We start from the raw sequence: 14948 nt of genomic DNA, 5'->3' as shown, positions 1-14948 counted from the left end.
GAGAGAGAGAGAGAGAAAGAGAGAGAGGGGGGGGGGTGGTAGAGAAGAGAGGCGTTGGATTTGTACAGTGCAGTGCAGAGAGCCGGGGCTAGGCGAGGTGAGACGTCAGCGGTGACCGGTCATGCTCGGTTATCCGCGTGTCCGGAATCCGGACAAGAGACATGGGGCGAGTACGTGACCCGTCATTCCGTCAACAATCGTCAGTTGAAGAGTTGTCTGAGTGGAATGAACACCAATGAAGAGAAGGTAGGAATGCTGCTCATCTATGGGGAATGTAAGTTAGCAGAACAGTAATAGCAATACTGTTTACTTATGTTGGGGTACATTTACTACACTAATTTAGTCCTTATAAATATTGTTGTGTAAAGTAGGCATACAGTAAAGGCTGTCCTTGCTGCAAACTACATCGACGTTTCTTTTATTGCTGTTGTTGAAGGTAGGCGAAATGCTACGCAAGCAGCGGAACTGTACAGAGAGCGATATCCTGACAATAACCCACCTACATGGCGGAAGTTTTCTCGTCTTGTTGCGACGCTTCAGGAAACGAGAAGTTTCAACTCACGACAACGCAATTGTCGTAGCACTCGCACAGACGAAGCTACCGAAGTTAATGTTCTCACTTCCGTTGCTATGAATCCTCATGTGGGCACAGGCGGCTTGAACAAGAGAGACTGGCATTCCTAAATCCAGTGTACAACGTATTTTTACACGTCACCGATTCCATCCTTACCATGTACACCTACATCAAGAATTGCATGTGAATGATTTCCAGAATCGTGTACAGTTCGGTCAGTAGGCACAGTAGCAAATCCCCGTCAACCCGAACTTCTTCTCCAGTGTTCTATTTATCGATGAATGTTGCTTCTCAAACAAAGGACAAGTAAATACAAGGAACATGCAATATTTATCCAGCGATAACCCACAATGACCTAGACAGGTGGAACATGAGCGTAAATGGAGTGTTAACGTATGGTATGGGATGCTTGGTACTACAATTATTGGCCCTTATTTCATCAAGGGTAATCTAAACGGCACAACGTATGCCAACTTCTGAGACGAATTCTTCCTCCTCTTCTGGATGAAGTGCCGCTAAATACAAGGATGCTTATGTGGTATCAACACGACGGATCTCCAGCAAATAATGCCTTGAGTGCACGTTGTGTTCTGAGTCCTGCCAGCTGGATTGGTCGACGAGGAACCGTTACTTGGCCTGCTCCTGATTTAAATCGTCTAGACTTTATTCATTGGGCTGCATTAAAGATGTTGTCTATCGCGATATTCCAACAACTCCCGAGGACATGCAGGAAGTATCGTGCTTGCTTGTAATTCTCTTCAGCAGGCAGTACTGGGTGCAGTAAATAATTCTTTCATTCAACGAGTGCACCAGTGTATCGGTGTCCAGGGTCACCACTTTGAGTACGTTTGAATGTTCTACTCCTGGGCAATGGTACAGAAGAGTCAAAGTCAATATTGTGCTATGCTTTTACTTGGAATTCACTTGTTTTCGGACAACTCCAACAAGTGGACGAGTTTGTGATCCCGGGCTCAAAGTCAGTGTTGTGTTATGTACTTAATAACGTTTTCAGTAAATGATACACTGTGATACATTTTTGAATAGGTCTTCAGGAGAGGAAATGAACTACCGAATAAAAAATACAGGGTACCATTTAAAAAAGTCATTCCGCTGTTCATATCTTTGTAAAAAACAACGCTACAATGAAGGCAATCATGCTGATTGATGTCCCCCTGACGGCTAAAGAACATTTGCTAGAAACATTTTGTAATTTGCATCTGGACATGCAGTTATTTATGGTGGTCAAGATAAATGGGACACCTTGTATATTATAGTTATACGTACAGCAAAACCTATTTTGTCAGCTTCTGAATGAGTTAGTGCATATTATGTGTAGTGGCGTAGCAAGACAGCTAAGCCACTCGGAGGTAGCCGAAAGGCACGCGTTAAGCTCACGCAGATTGGCGTGAGGTCTGGAACAGGACAATGTCTTGAGAATTGCAAATAAAGTACGTAGATGATGTAATACTTAACTTTAATCCATAATTGGTGTACATCGCTCTTGACGGTACAGGTTTTATAATAAGCTCTATATAACTGGTAATGGCGCCTTGCTAGATCGTAACAAATGACGTAGCTGAAGTCTATGCTAACTATCGTCTCGGCAAATGAGAGCGTATTTGTCAGTGAACCCTTGCTATGAACGTCGGCTGTACAAGTGGGGCGAGTGCCAGGACGTCTCTCTAGACCTGCCGTGTGGTGGCGCTCGGTCTGCAATCACCGACAGTGGCGACACGCGGGTCCGACGTATACTAATGGACCGCGGCCGATTTAAAGGCTACCACCTAGCAAGTGTAGTGTCTGGCGGTGACACCACATTATGTTTTGTATTTTATCGTACAGTAATCTATTTGTACTGCTAAGAACGATGAGCGTCTACAGCACATCTTCGTCGCTTGTGAGATTGTAGCATGTATTCATGCTTTTGACATCCTTTGACATTACGGTGACTCATGTTTCACATTGCATATACGCCTATGGACATTCACGAAAAGCCTCCGTTTCTCTGAGAGTCACTTAAATGTGCAGTCGACGACGGTTCGCTTTAGTCCCTTATGGTTATGAGCACCTGTTTCTATTTTTGCCAAGAGACCATGTTGGTAGACGTTAGTACTTGACTTTAACCATTTCCACAAACGGAAGTTTTTTGAGTTGGTTGAATACTGTGTGAGATTTGGCTTTCGTGTGCAATGTCAACATGAACTCTGTTCGATCTACCTTAAGTACTAACAGGAATGTAAATTACCTGAAAAAGCTAGCCGCAAAGAAACTAAGGCATCCCAGACCAGACCCGTTGATGGAGAAAGTGACGAAATCAAACAAGCGTGACTATATGAGCATATTTGAAAAAGAAGTATACAATAAGCGTAAGCTGTTGTGTGGGTGCAACCTAAGGATGTCCTATTTTCAGCCAGGAGGTTAATTCGTGGACTAATACAGATGTTAGGGATCCTGTATATTTGCCATAAAAAATTTAAAAAAAACGCGAAAACTTCCGCTCGCGCATAAGTCTCAGACGGAGAGTAGCGAAAGCTCACACATTAATTCGTTATTGCCCCGAACTGTAGTTAATTAGGTACACAATTACAGAATTCCACAAAAACAATTCTTTCTTTTGTCACACAAGTAATACATATTATTATTATTGGTACTATTATTATTAGTTGTGGCTGTAGTTGTTTAAATTTGTTTATAAGCGAAACTACTATACCGCGTGTGCTATTAACTTCACGCTCTCAAAATTATCTGAATCTAAAAGTCTGTGAACACCCAGAGTGTATACTGATGAGCCGCCAATGGAGTAAAGCACAAAATTTTACTTACTGTTCTCGTTTGGTATACTACGGAGAAAGCGTTATTAGATCCGTAAGTGTTTTAAGGATGTAAAGGGCGCGAAAATTAGTACACAGAGCTATCACCTCTTGCAGCAACAACGCTCTAACGCCGCTGGATATCGAAACATCCAGAACTTGTTCGACAGATTTGCGTACACCGTTCTGTGCTGCGTCAGTTCTGTGTTAGAGTTCATCAGTCACAGAGGATAGCAGATAGGTTTTGGGCAGCTAATCGTCATATGATTTCAGCGGGTGAGAGATCTTTGCTACAGACGGACATGCTCTATTGAGGTAGGGCAAAATTGCATGTTAATTTACTGACAGACTAGCTTTTCCCCACGGTTTCGTCTACGTATATGTTCGACATAACTCTCTTTGTTTATTTTCTCTCCATCTCTTCTTTTTCCACCTGCCCACTATCCCATTACACCTCCTACCTGCCACCTCTCCGCTGTTCTCCATTTCCTCCTTCCCTTATCTCTGACAATCACCTTCTTCCATCTCTCTACATCTCCTCCCCTCCTTGCCCATCTCTCAGTCCATCTCTTCTGGCCCTCTATTTACCACCAACCCACTCCCTATCCATCTTCTCCTCCCCTCTCTCGGTCAATTCTCCTCCCTTTGTCCATCCCATCCTGTTCCTCTCTCTGTGCATACCTTCCGGCCCTCTCTATCCGTATCCATGCCTTCCTGCCCCCTCCCTTTCTACATCCCTTCTATATCTTGCGGGACCTGGCAGCTTTGGTTCTTCCCAGGTCTTGGCATACTGTGTTGCTGCGTCTTCATGTTATTAGGAGACCATCGACCTGATGTTGTTGTTTACCAAAGAAAAAAATAACCTCTGAAAACATGAGGCCGTTTTGTGAATATTTCTTTGGTAAATATTTCAACGGCCGCTGTCCCGTATCCACGATGGATCAACACAGATGGTTGTCGTTAAACAGTTTGTTGACCAGCCGGACTGCCGACGTCAGCCGCAGGGTTTTGAAAGGCTGTGTGGTTTTGAAAGGCTGTGTCTGCAGCAATGATTAAAAAATTCGTAACCATTTTTACATAGTATTGTCTTTTCTTTTTATCGTGTTGCTCTCATAGATCAAATAGAAACTGTAATTTCTCGGTATGTCGTAGGTGCTAGATGGAGTGCGACGGTGTGGGCGACTATCCATGTGGTTGAAAACCCTTCCAGGCAGAGTGTGACATGTCTGGTGCCGTTTTAATTGCACCCAAATGGTTCGGTGCGTTACGGTTTATCGGGCTGAGTATTACTTTACTAGTTTTCCGAACGACAGCGAACGATGTACACAGAAAACTGTGCTCCAGACTGTATGGTTCGCTGCACATGTCGCTGGCGTCCGTTCTCAAATGGATGTATACGTGCTAATGTTTCACTGGTTGGTATCGAGCTGCTAAAACCCTTGTACCACGTACTGCGGAATTCCGGGAATAAAAAAAAAAACACAAGGACATTATGGTACGCGATGTTTCACGGTATTGCGGAAATTTTGATGTAATGGTGTTCTTGAGTCGATTGCCGCTGACTGCGTCATATGTTTGCTTTATAGTCTTCTGTCTGGGATTGAAGGCTCGTCTAATTGCGTAGGTTTCCTACTTGTAATATGTCGCATACAGGCGAGTTTACTTGGAATCTTTGTGTGGGTCATTGGCGCTCTGTCGGCCACTGTTCTGTATTTATCGAAAAAGACCGCTGTCTGTCTCGCCCCGTTATTCTCCATATTAAGTGTCCTGTGTATCAGCAGAACGACGCACTTCGACATAAAATCGATTCGGCTGGAGACTCATTTATATGGTTTTAGAGCACATGTCTTATATGGAATCACAATGTATCTCCACATCGCAGTAGCCAGGAGACCGCTTGTAATATAGCTCGACCAAGGTCCGTAGTGAGGTTTACAATTTGGACAATGTACAAGATTCTCATTCTTGTATTATAGCTCAACCAAGGTCCTTAGTGAGGTTCACAATTTGGACAATTTTCAAGATCCTCATACTAAATATATGTTCAACAACTTCACCTTCAGTGTCAGTGTCAAGTATTGTGTAGTCTTATTTGTAGATTGTTCGCCAGCTGTAAGCCACCATACGGCAAATATGGGATTATACATCTACTCCGAGGGTTTTGTTTCTCTCTTTTATTGAGTATTGCGTAAGCTGGAATTATTCTGCTTTTGTCCCCATGGGGAAGTGCGGAGTTTTCGTGGGGCTTATCGCCGCAGCCAATGCTCATTCGTATTGATCCTTGTCCAAGTCTTGGAAATCTTCAACATCCCTAGATCATCTGCGTATGTTTTACAAACAGCGCCTAAGTTTTCCAGGATGATCTTGCTTATCAATGGGTCGAGTAATTTGACGAACAGTGGCACAGACAATGGGCATCTTAATTTTACTGGGCATTTGATAGGATATACACTGAAGTGCAAGAGAAACTGGTATTGGCATGCGTAATCAAATACAGAGATGTGTAAACAGGCAGAACACGGCGACGCCTATAGCAGACAACAAGTGTCTGGCGTAGTTGTTAGATTGGCGACTGCTGCTACAATTTCAGGTAATCAAAACTTACGTGAGTTTGAACGTGGTCTTATACTCAGTGCATGAGCGATGGGACACATCATATACGAGATAGCGAAAAAGTGAGGATTTTCAGATATGACCATTTCTCGAGTGTTCCGTGAATATCAGTAATCTGGTAAAACTTCAAATTACCGAAACTGCGGCGGCTGGAAAAACGTCCTGCAAGAACGGGACTAACAACGACTGAAGAGCATCGTTCAATGTGACAGAAGTGCAACCCCTTCGCAAATTACTGTAGATTTCAAAGCTGGACCATCAACAAGTGTCAGCGTGCCAACCATTCAACGGAACATCATAGATATAGGATTTCGTATTCGAAGGCCCACTCGTGTACCCTTGATGACTGCACGACACAAAGCTTTACGCGTCGCCTGGGCCCATCAAGACCGACATTGGACTGTTAATGACTGGAAACGTGTTGCCTGGTCGGACGAGTTTCGTTTCAAATTGTATAGGGTATGGACACAACCTCGTGAATCCATGGACGTTGCATATCAGCAGGGGACTGTTCTAACTGTTGGAGGCTCTGTAATGGTGTGAGGCGTGTGTAGTAGGAGTGATATGGGACCCCTGATGCGCCTAGGTACGACTCTGACAGGTGACATGTACGTAAGCATCTGTCTGATCACCGGCATCCATTCATGTCTATTGTGCATTTCGACGGACTTCGGCAATTCCAGTAGGGCAATGCTACACCTCACACTCCCATAACTGCTACAAAGTGGCTCCAGGAACACTCTTTTGAGTTCAGACACTTCCTCTGTCCTCCAAATTCCCCAGACATGAACATCATTCAGCATATCTGGGAAGCCTTGCAACGTGCTGTTCAGAAAAGATCTCCACTCCCTCGCACTCTTACGGAGTTATGGACAGCCCTGCAGGATTCATCGTGTCAGTTTCCTTCAGCACTACTTCAGACATTAGTTGAGTCTATGCCACGTCGTGTTGCTGTACTTCCGCGTGCTCACGGGGCCCATCACGATATTAGAATTCTCCCTTGACCATCACTCTTGAACTGGAGTTTGTCAGCAGTTTAAAGTTTGCGGCCCTAAATATAATTTCGAATCCCCTGCTGGAAGACGTAACTTTGGTGTTACGAATGGTAATAAGGTTATTATCTAATGGTGCCGCAGCTCACTGCCCTGTTGAGCATCAAACACTAGTAGAGATAGTACGATGCCAGCTGCCTGGTGTGTCCTTTTAACTGTTGTAACCTTCGCTGTTCAAAGCCTTTTATCTCCAGCTTCAAATGGTTGTACCTGCCTTCGGGTGCACTTCCATCCATGTGTCCATATGAATTTTCTTTGCTCCTTACCCTCTCGGGAATGGTTTCCTACAGTTCGTCCCCATTCAGCAAAATCACTTTGTATAAAAGGTCTGGTGCGTATTGCCCATAATCCTAAGAGGCTGTTTGCACACCACGAACTTGTGTAGTGGGAGATAACAATGTCTGAACATGGTAATGGAGTACAGAAAGTCTGTCTGAGGATCAGTCCGTCGTGCAAAGCTTACCAGCTAACTGTAACCGTAAATAAACGTAATATAGCTAGCGTAAACAGACGAGCAGCAAAACAGGCTAACAACTGTAGAGCAAGAGAGAGATAGGAATACATCCAGCAGATATCTGAGGACGTATGTTGCAACTGCTAACCGAGATGAAAAGGATTGCACAGGAGGTGAATACGTGGCGGATTGCATCACACCAGTCAGAAGACTGATGATTCAAAAAAAAAAAAAGTATAAATGGTTCAAATGGCTCTGAGCACTATGGGACTTAACTTCTGAGGTCACCAGTCCCCTAGAACTTAGAACTACTTAAACCTAACTAACCTAAGGACATCACACACATCCATGCCCGAGGCAGGATTCGAACCTGCGACCGTAGCGGTCGCGCGGTTCCTGACTGTAGCGCCTAGAACCGCTCGTCCACTCCGGCCGGCAATAAAAGTATAGTAGTATTCCTTGGATTCCATAGATATTCAGAAAGTTCGAATTACTGACAAGGATTATGTGACCCTTTTCACTAGTCAAGTCCATTCCATGGGACAACGTTTGTTCCCCAGTTGCGATTCTGTGCTGCAAGACGACAGTGCCATACTCCATGCAGTTCGTAGCATCCAGGGCTGGCTTTATCAACACGAGGATGAATAGTTGCATCTCCCTGGACACCACATTCACTAGATCTCAGTAATATTGAGCCTGTGTCGTCTGCTACGGAGAGGAGAGTGCGTGATCGCTGTCATTTCGCACGACATCGACGGTTACTCGTTCGACAACGCCGAAAGGCTAGGAGAACCTGTCCAGAACGGTTCGAGGAGGAACGACCACATGTGTCTAGTTATGGGTCAGGCAGATGGGAGATTCTGGTTTATTGGTAGAACGCTAACGCCTCTTCCAAATCTCTCTTTTGACCATTTCTTGAGTATTTTCTTATTCCATATTGATCAGGGACAATTAGGAAGTTCGCTAAACGGAAGTATAGAAATAGTACAAAGAAGAGCTGATCAGCTTGGCACGTGTTTACTAAGCGTGAGAACGCCATCAGTCTGAAAAGAGAGAAGCCAAAAGAAACATCTTATGCCCCTGTGGATGGAAACACACTGCCTTACATCCCACGTAGCATCAGCAAAAGGACTTGGAAAGATTTGGGGAGATCGGGGGGCGGGAATGGGGAAATATTACAGTTTCACCTACCTGGACATCATACATAGGCGTGTGGAGTATACATTATCTGATCAAAAGTATCCGGACACACTAATGGAAAACACAATTTATCACTAGATATAATGCGAGGCGGACATACCAGTATGAAATGAGGCTGGGAGAACTGTGTTGACAGTAGAGAGGCACATCAGCAGAATGGGTCTGTCAGGAGAGCTAAATAACTTCGACACCTGAGTGACAAATCCACGAGTGCCAGTCATCATTTCTAAAACTGATTGACGGTTGGTGATTTTGAAGTGGAAACGCGAAGAAACAACTACGGCATTATCACGTCCAGGTAGAGGTCGTGTACTGACGGACTGGGAAAGTCGAGAACATTGGGGAGGTTTTTTGTAAGAAATCTGAGGAACCACTCGTGAGTTCTAGAGTGCTGCCAGAAGTCAAGATAGCATAATGACTGTGCTTGGAGTTCCAACAACTATTGCGGTACATTGGTAGCTCCTCGTAAATCATATTTCCACACTGAAGAGCCAAAGAAACTGATACACCTTCCTAATATCACGTAGGTCCTCCGCGAGCACGCATAAGTGCCGCAACAAGATGTGGCATGGACTCAACTAATGTCTGAAGTACTGCTGGAAGGAACTGACACCATGAATCTTGCAGGACTGTCCCTAAATCCATAAGAGTATGAGGAGGGGGGGGGGAGGGGGTGAATATCATAACTGAACAGCACGTTGGAAGGCATCCTAGATAACCTCAATAATGTTCATGTCTGGGGAGTTTGTTACCCGGCTGAAGTATGTGAACTTAGAAGAGTTCCTGGAGCCACTCTGTAGCAATTATGGAGGTGTGAGGTGTCGCATTGTCCTGCTGCAATTGCCCATGTCCTTCGGAATGCACAATGGACATGAATCGATGCAGGTGATCAAACATGATGCTTCATTCCATGTCACCTGTCAGAGTCGTATCTAGACGTATCCCTCCAACGGCGCACGCCCGACACCATTACAGAGCCTCCACCAGCGAACAGTCCACTGCTGACATGCAGGGTCCATGGATTCATGAGGTTGTCTCCATACCCGTACAGGCCCATCCGCTCGATACAATAAAAACGACACTCGTCGTCGCGCGGGATTAGCCCAGCGGTCAGGGGCGCTGCAGTTATGGACTGTGCGGCTGGTCCCGGCTGAGGTTCGAGTCCTCCCTCGGGAATGAGTGTGTGTGTTTGTCCTTAGGATAATTTAGGTTAAATACTGTGTAAGCTTAGGGACTGATGACCTTAGCAGTTAAGTCCCATAAGATTTCACACACACATTGGAACATCGACACTCGTCTAACCAGGCATCATGTTTCCAGTCACAATAGTCCAGTGTCGGTGTTGACAGGGCCGTGCGAGGTGTAAATCTTTGTGTCGTGCTGTCATCAGGGGTACACGAATGGGCCTTCGGCGCCGAAAGAATATGTAACGGTTCTTTGAATGGTTCGCTCCCCCATACTTGTTGTTGGCCTAGCGTTGAAATCTGCAGCAATTTACGGGAGGGTTGCAATTTTGTCACGTCCAACGATGCTCTTCAGTCGTCGTTGGTCCTGCTCTTGCAGGATCTTTCTCTGGCCACAGCGATGACGGGGACTAGATGTTTTACTAGATTCCTGATATTCAAGGTACACTCGTTCCAAAAATCCCTACGTCATCGCTACCTCGGAGATCCTACGTGCCATCGCTCGTGCGCTAACTATAACACTACGTTCAATTTCACTTAAATCTTGATAACCTGCCATTGCAACAGCAGTAACCGATCTAACAATTGCGCCAGATACTTGCTGTCTTATATAGGGGTTTCCGATTCCAGCGTGGTACTCTGCCTGTTTACATACCTCTGCGCTTGCCTACGCTAGTTTCTTTGGTGCTTCAGTGTATATGTAATCAATGCTAAGAGACGCATGAGGTGCAGTAAAAAGCGATACCACTGGAGAACAAACGTTGGGGGACGAGTTACGTAGAACTGTGAATCATGCTATGATCGGATGGGAGGTGTTGGTGTTTGGCTAACGGCTTTTCAACGGTATCCGCCGTCATGTTTAATGAGAAAAGTAAAGTACGGAGGGGGTGGGGTTATTTTATACGGGCGTTTTTAATGGTTAGCTCTTGGCCTCCACTGAAACTAAATGCGAAAGGATATGAATACATGTTACAGCATGGTCTACTACGTGCAGTCGAACAGCAATTTGGAGAAGATGATTGTTTTTATCAGCATGCCCACGTACTCTGCCACAGAGCAGAATGTGTGAAGCAATGGTTTGTGGACAATAACATTCCCCAAATGTACAAGAATGCCCAGAGATCCGACCTGAATCCAGTGAGAAGCCTCAGTCATGTGTTTTAACGTCGACTTCGCTCCTTCTTGAGGAACAGTGAGCCGCCATTCATCCACCGACATTCCGATTCCTCTTGGATAGTGTACCTAGCACAGTTGAAACCGTCATAAAGGCTAACGTCCACTTTCGATCAGACAGTGTGGGTTTAGAGGTAGCTGTTACTACATACGCGGCGGTATTCCGGCCATGTAAAGCAACGCCCTGAAACGTACACTTCCACCTGCATCCACTTACTTATGAGCCGTGCTGTTTCTCTGTGATGGATTGCCGTCAGTGACAAACATACGTGCTGAGTTCTCCGGTCATTCGCCTCATCCTGCCTGGTGGAGTATTATCGGGGTCTATCTGTACAACCGCCTGTGTTAGCAAGGAGTAAACAGACGCAAACATTTAAAAACATTGGTCAAACAGCCATTTTTCAGATTTCATTTTCAAATACTGCCACATTTGTCATGTATTTACGCACGTTATCATACGGATGAGTACTTGTGCGTCCAACGCTCTGTGTAAGCTAAGCTTTGTGTTTTACAGTCTGACCCGCGAAATTAATGGCACTGTAGTCGGTTCGGTGTGCTCCATTCTCTTTCACTGTGTTTCTCTCTTTTGCTTTCTTTCCTTTATTCTCGTTATAGTACGATAGTATTTGCAAGGACGAAAAGTGGAAAGACACAATGATCTTAGTTTTTTAGACACGTATATCGGAATGCCTTTGTAAACGATGCAAGAAGATTTAATGTTCAAAGAAGCGGGTTTTCACATTTTTCCAGCGGTTGTGTTGTGAATCCGTAGAACATATGACGGCGATCATCGCTAGTCTAAGAAGAATGTAGGTAGATAATATGACTGTCTAATTAATGGTCTCTTGCTTCTCCTTATCGTTTGTTTAATGTTTATCCTCTGTGCCTATGATAGTCTGAATGATGTCTTTCACTTCCAAGGAAATCGGATTTACAGTTTATGGGATGTATATCTGAAACAATAGCAAGCTGGTTGGGAACCATAAAATAAGGTGTACTAGAATACTGATTTATTAACACAAAAATTATAATTCTTTCAGTGAGAAAATACACAGTTAAATATAACCGTTGAAATCCACGAAAGTGAGATAATGATTCAAAACAATACAAGTCGCCTAACATTGTAGGGACAAAATGAAATTAGCAAATAATTCAAGTACTAAGCACCTGCTACAGAACAAGAACATCAAATGAGTAATAGCCTAAACGACTTAAGGCTCATGGATAAGTTGTATGAATGTGTGGTACCCGTTCATTCAGATAGGGAATGGATGCAAAGGAATTACTGAGGTCAGCTGCATCAGGACATTATGTGCAATCTGAGGCGAGGAGTGAAAATGTGTACAGGCTCAGGATTCGAATCCAGAACCTCCTGCTTACGGATCAGGAGCGTTAACCACTGTGCTATCCGGGACACAGCGTTATCGTAACTGCAGGGACTGACGGCCGACCCACATTGCCACCGAACGACGTCTGTCCGCAGTAGATGGCCAATGGATTCACCTTCTTCAGTACAGATGCAGAAGTTCCTCTGACCGACTCCAGGAATCTCAGAGTAGCGAGCATGGAGGAAATGGACAGCGACTGCGGATAGGTGGCGCTCGGTCGGAGCGTGGGTCGGCCATGAGGCGTGCCGAGATAGTCTGGGCAGTTGCAATAACATTGTGTCCCGGATGGTGCAATGGTTAACGCACCTGCCTGGTGAGAAGGAAATTCCGGGTCTGAATGCCGGTCCACTACACATCTTCACTGATTCCGCATAATGTCCCAATGTAGCTGACATCAGTAATTCCGTCCCTTCCCTCCCCCCTCCCCTCCAGCTTCAATTTTCATATCAATGGTACCCCCCCCCCCTACGCTCCGGCTTCAATTTACATATCAATGAAAAATATTTACCAAGACGAAATCATTTCAACAAGGAATATGTTTCTTTGGTCATAACACCGGTTGACCGGTAACATCGAGGAAACATAAGTGGACAGACAGATTTAAACTTGAAGGAGCAGCCAATACAGTATTAACAACATAACAGTCGACATCTATGTAACAACTTTACAACTAGTGAAGGTGCTCCAGGATTCATGGATGTTAGTAACGACTTTGGAGAATGTTAGCTTTACCGAATGAGGGAGCCAAACATCAGGTTAATCTTATATTAAAGCCCGCCTCTAGATTTGGTTGCGTGATTTTAATCATAAACGATTTAGAAGAAGTCAGATGCATTAAATTATCTAAAACTTAAATATCAAACACCAAAGCAAGCAGAGAGGTAGAGGTAACAGGAAAACAAACAGCAGCAATAGCAGACCAGATATATAGACGGAATCAATTAAGCCCTGTGGATAGCTAAGATAAATAAACAGATGACAACATGACAACTTGGGTTGTCGGGTGTTCTGCCGGATATCAGCGTCGCTCTTGCACGATATTCCGGTAACGTAGCTCGTAACCATCATATGCGACCTAAGACTGCTCCTCGAATGCATCTGGTCAAATATTTATGTCTGTGGCCTTCCCCCTCCACCGGCGGCTGCAGGCGTTTCCTCTGGTGTCCGCGCCCACCCGCTGCGACCTGCTGCAGCGCTGCCGTTCCGGTTTCCGTCCGCTGCGGTTCTGGGAGTTCCCTCTGCGGTCCGCGCCCACCAGACCCGCTCCTGGGTGTTTCATCTTCGGCCTGGTGCGTTTGGAGTTCTGTCTGGTTTGTCAGGCGTTCTCCTTGCGGACCTCTCCCTCTCACTGCGATTATGGGTGTTATCTCTGCGGTCCACGCCCGCCGGCCCTTCTCCCGGACGTTCCATATCGGTCCGAAGAGCCTGGAACCCTGTCTGTGGATCGTTTTCTATATCCACGCCTTCAGTTCTTCTATTCATGGAGTGCTGCAGCTATCCCAATTGCTCCTTTAACAATTCCAGAGCAGGAACCCAGGCTCTGCTTAGCTGGTACCCCATCTCACGGTTCGTGGGATGGGCAGTTACTTTTAGATCTATCAATTCCCTTATAACACTGTCCCAAAATCTGGGTGTCTGTGCTAGAATTTTTGTTTCATCATAATTCATGGTATGATCTAGTTCTAGGCAGTGTTCAGCAATGGGTGATTTCGACACCTCCTTGATCGGCCGTGCCTTCGATGTTCCTTGCTCCTGATGTCCACTGTTCTTGTCGTGCGGCCAATGTATGACATGCCACATTGACAAGGTATATTGTAAATGCCTGGTTTCCTTAACCCGAGGTCGTCTGTAACATTTCCCACCAGTCCCCCCGATCTTGCTGGATGGACAGAAAACACACTTGATGTTGTTTTTACGGAGGATCCTATTGATTCTGGTAGAAATAGAACTAGCACAGGGCAGATACGCCTACTTCTTCTCCATCTTGATCTGCTTCTGGAACCTGTGGTGTAGTGACTGATTGGTGTGCCATCTCAAATGGTTCAAATGGCTCTGAGCACTATGGGACTCAACTTCTCAGGTCATCAGTCCCCTAGAACTTAGATCTACTTAAACCTAACTAACCTAAGGACATCACACACATCCATGCCCGAGGCAGGATTCGAACCTGCGACCGTAGCGGTGTCGCGGTTCCAGACTGTCGCGCCTAGAACCGCACGGCCACTCCGGCCGGCGTCCGGATATTAGTGTATGCCTGATCAGGTCCAACAGAGAACCGTCAAATTTTTCCGAAATCAGTTCTAGTTAGTCTTTCAGCTGGAACATAGTGAACAATGATACCACATCAAAACTAACCATGATGTCCGAATCTGCGATGCGTAGATGCTTGATGCGTTGCAGGAAGTCTTCTGAGTTTTGGATGTTGTGAACACATTTCCCCACATACGGACACAGCAGATCTTTCAAGTACTCGGCTACTGCATACGTAGGCGCCCCACTA

Source organism: Schistocerca nitens, chromosome 7 (genome assembly GCF_023898315.1).
Source record: "Schistocerca nitens isolate TAMUIC-IGC-003100 chromosome 7, iqSchNite1.1, whole genome shotgun sequence".
Lineage (NCBI taxonomy): Eukaryota > Metazoa > Arthropoda > Insecta > Orthoptera > Acrididae > Schistocerca > Schistocerca nitens.
The sequence above is the reverse complement of the archived record's forward strand: the minus strand, read 5'-3'. Positions refer to the sequence as shown.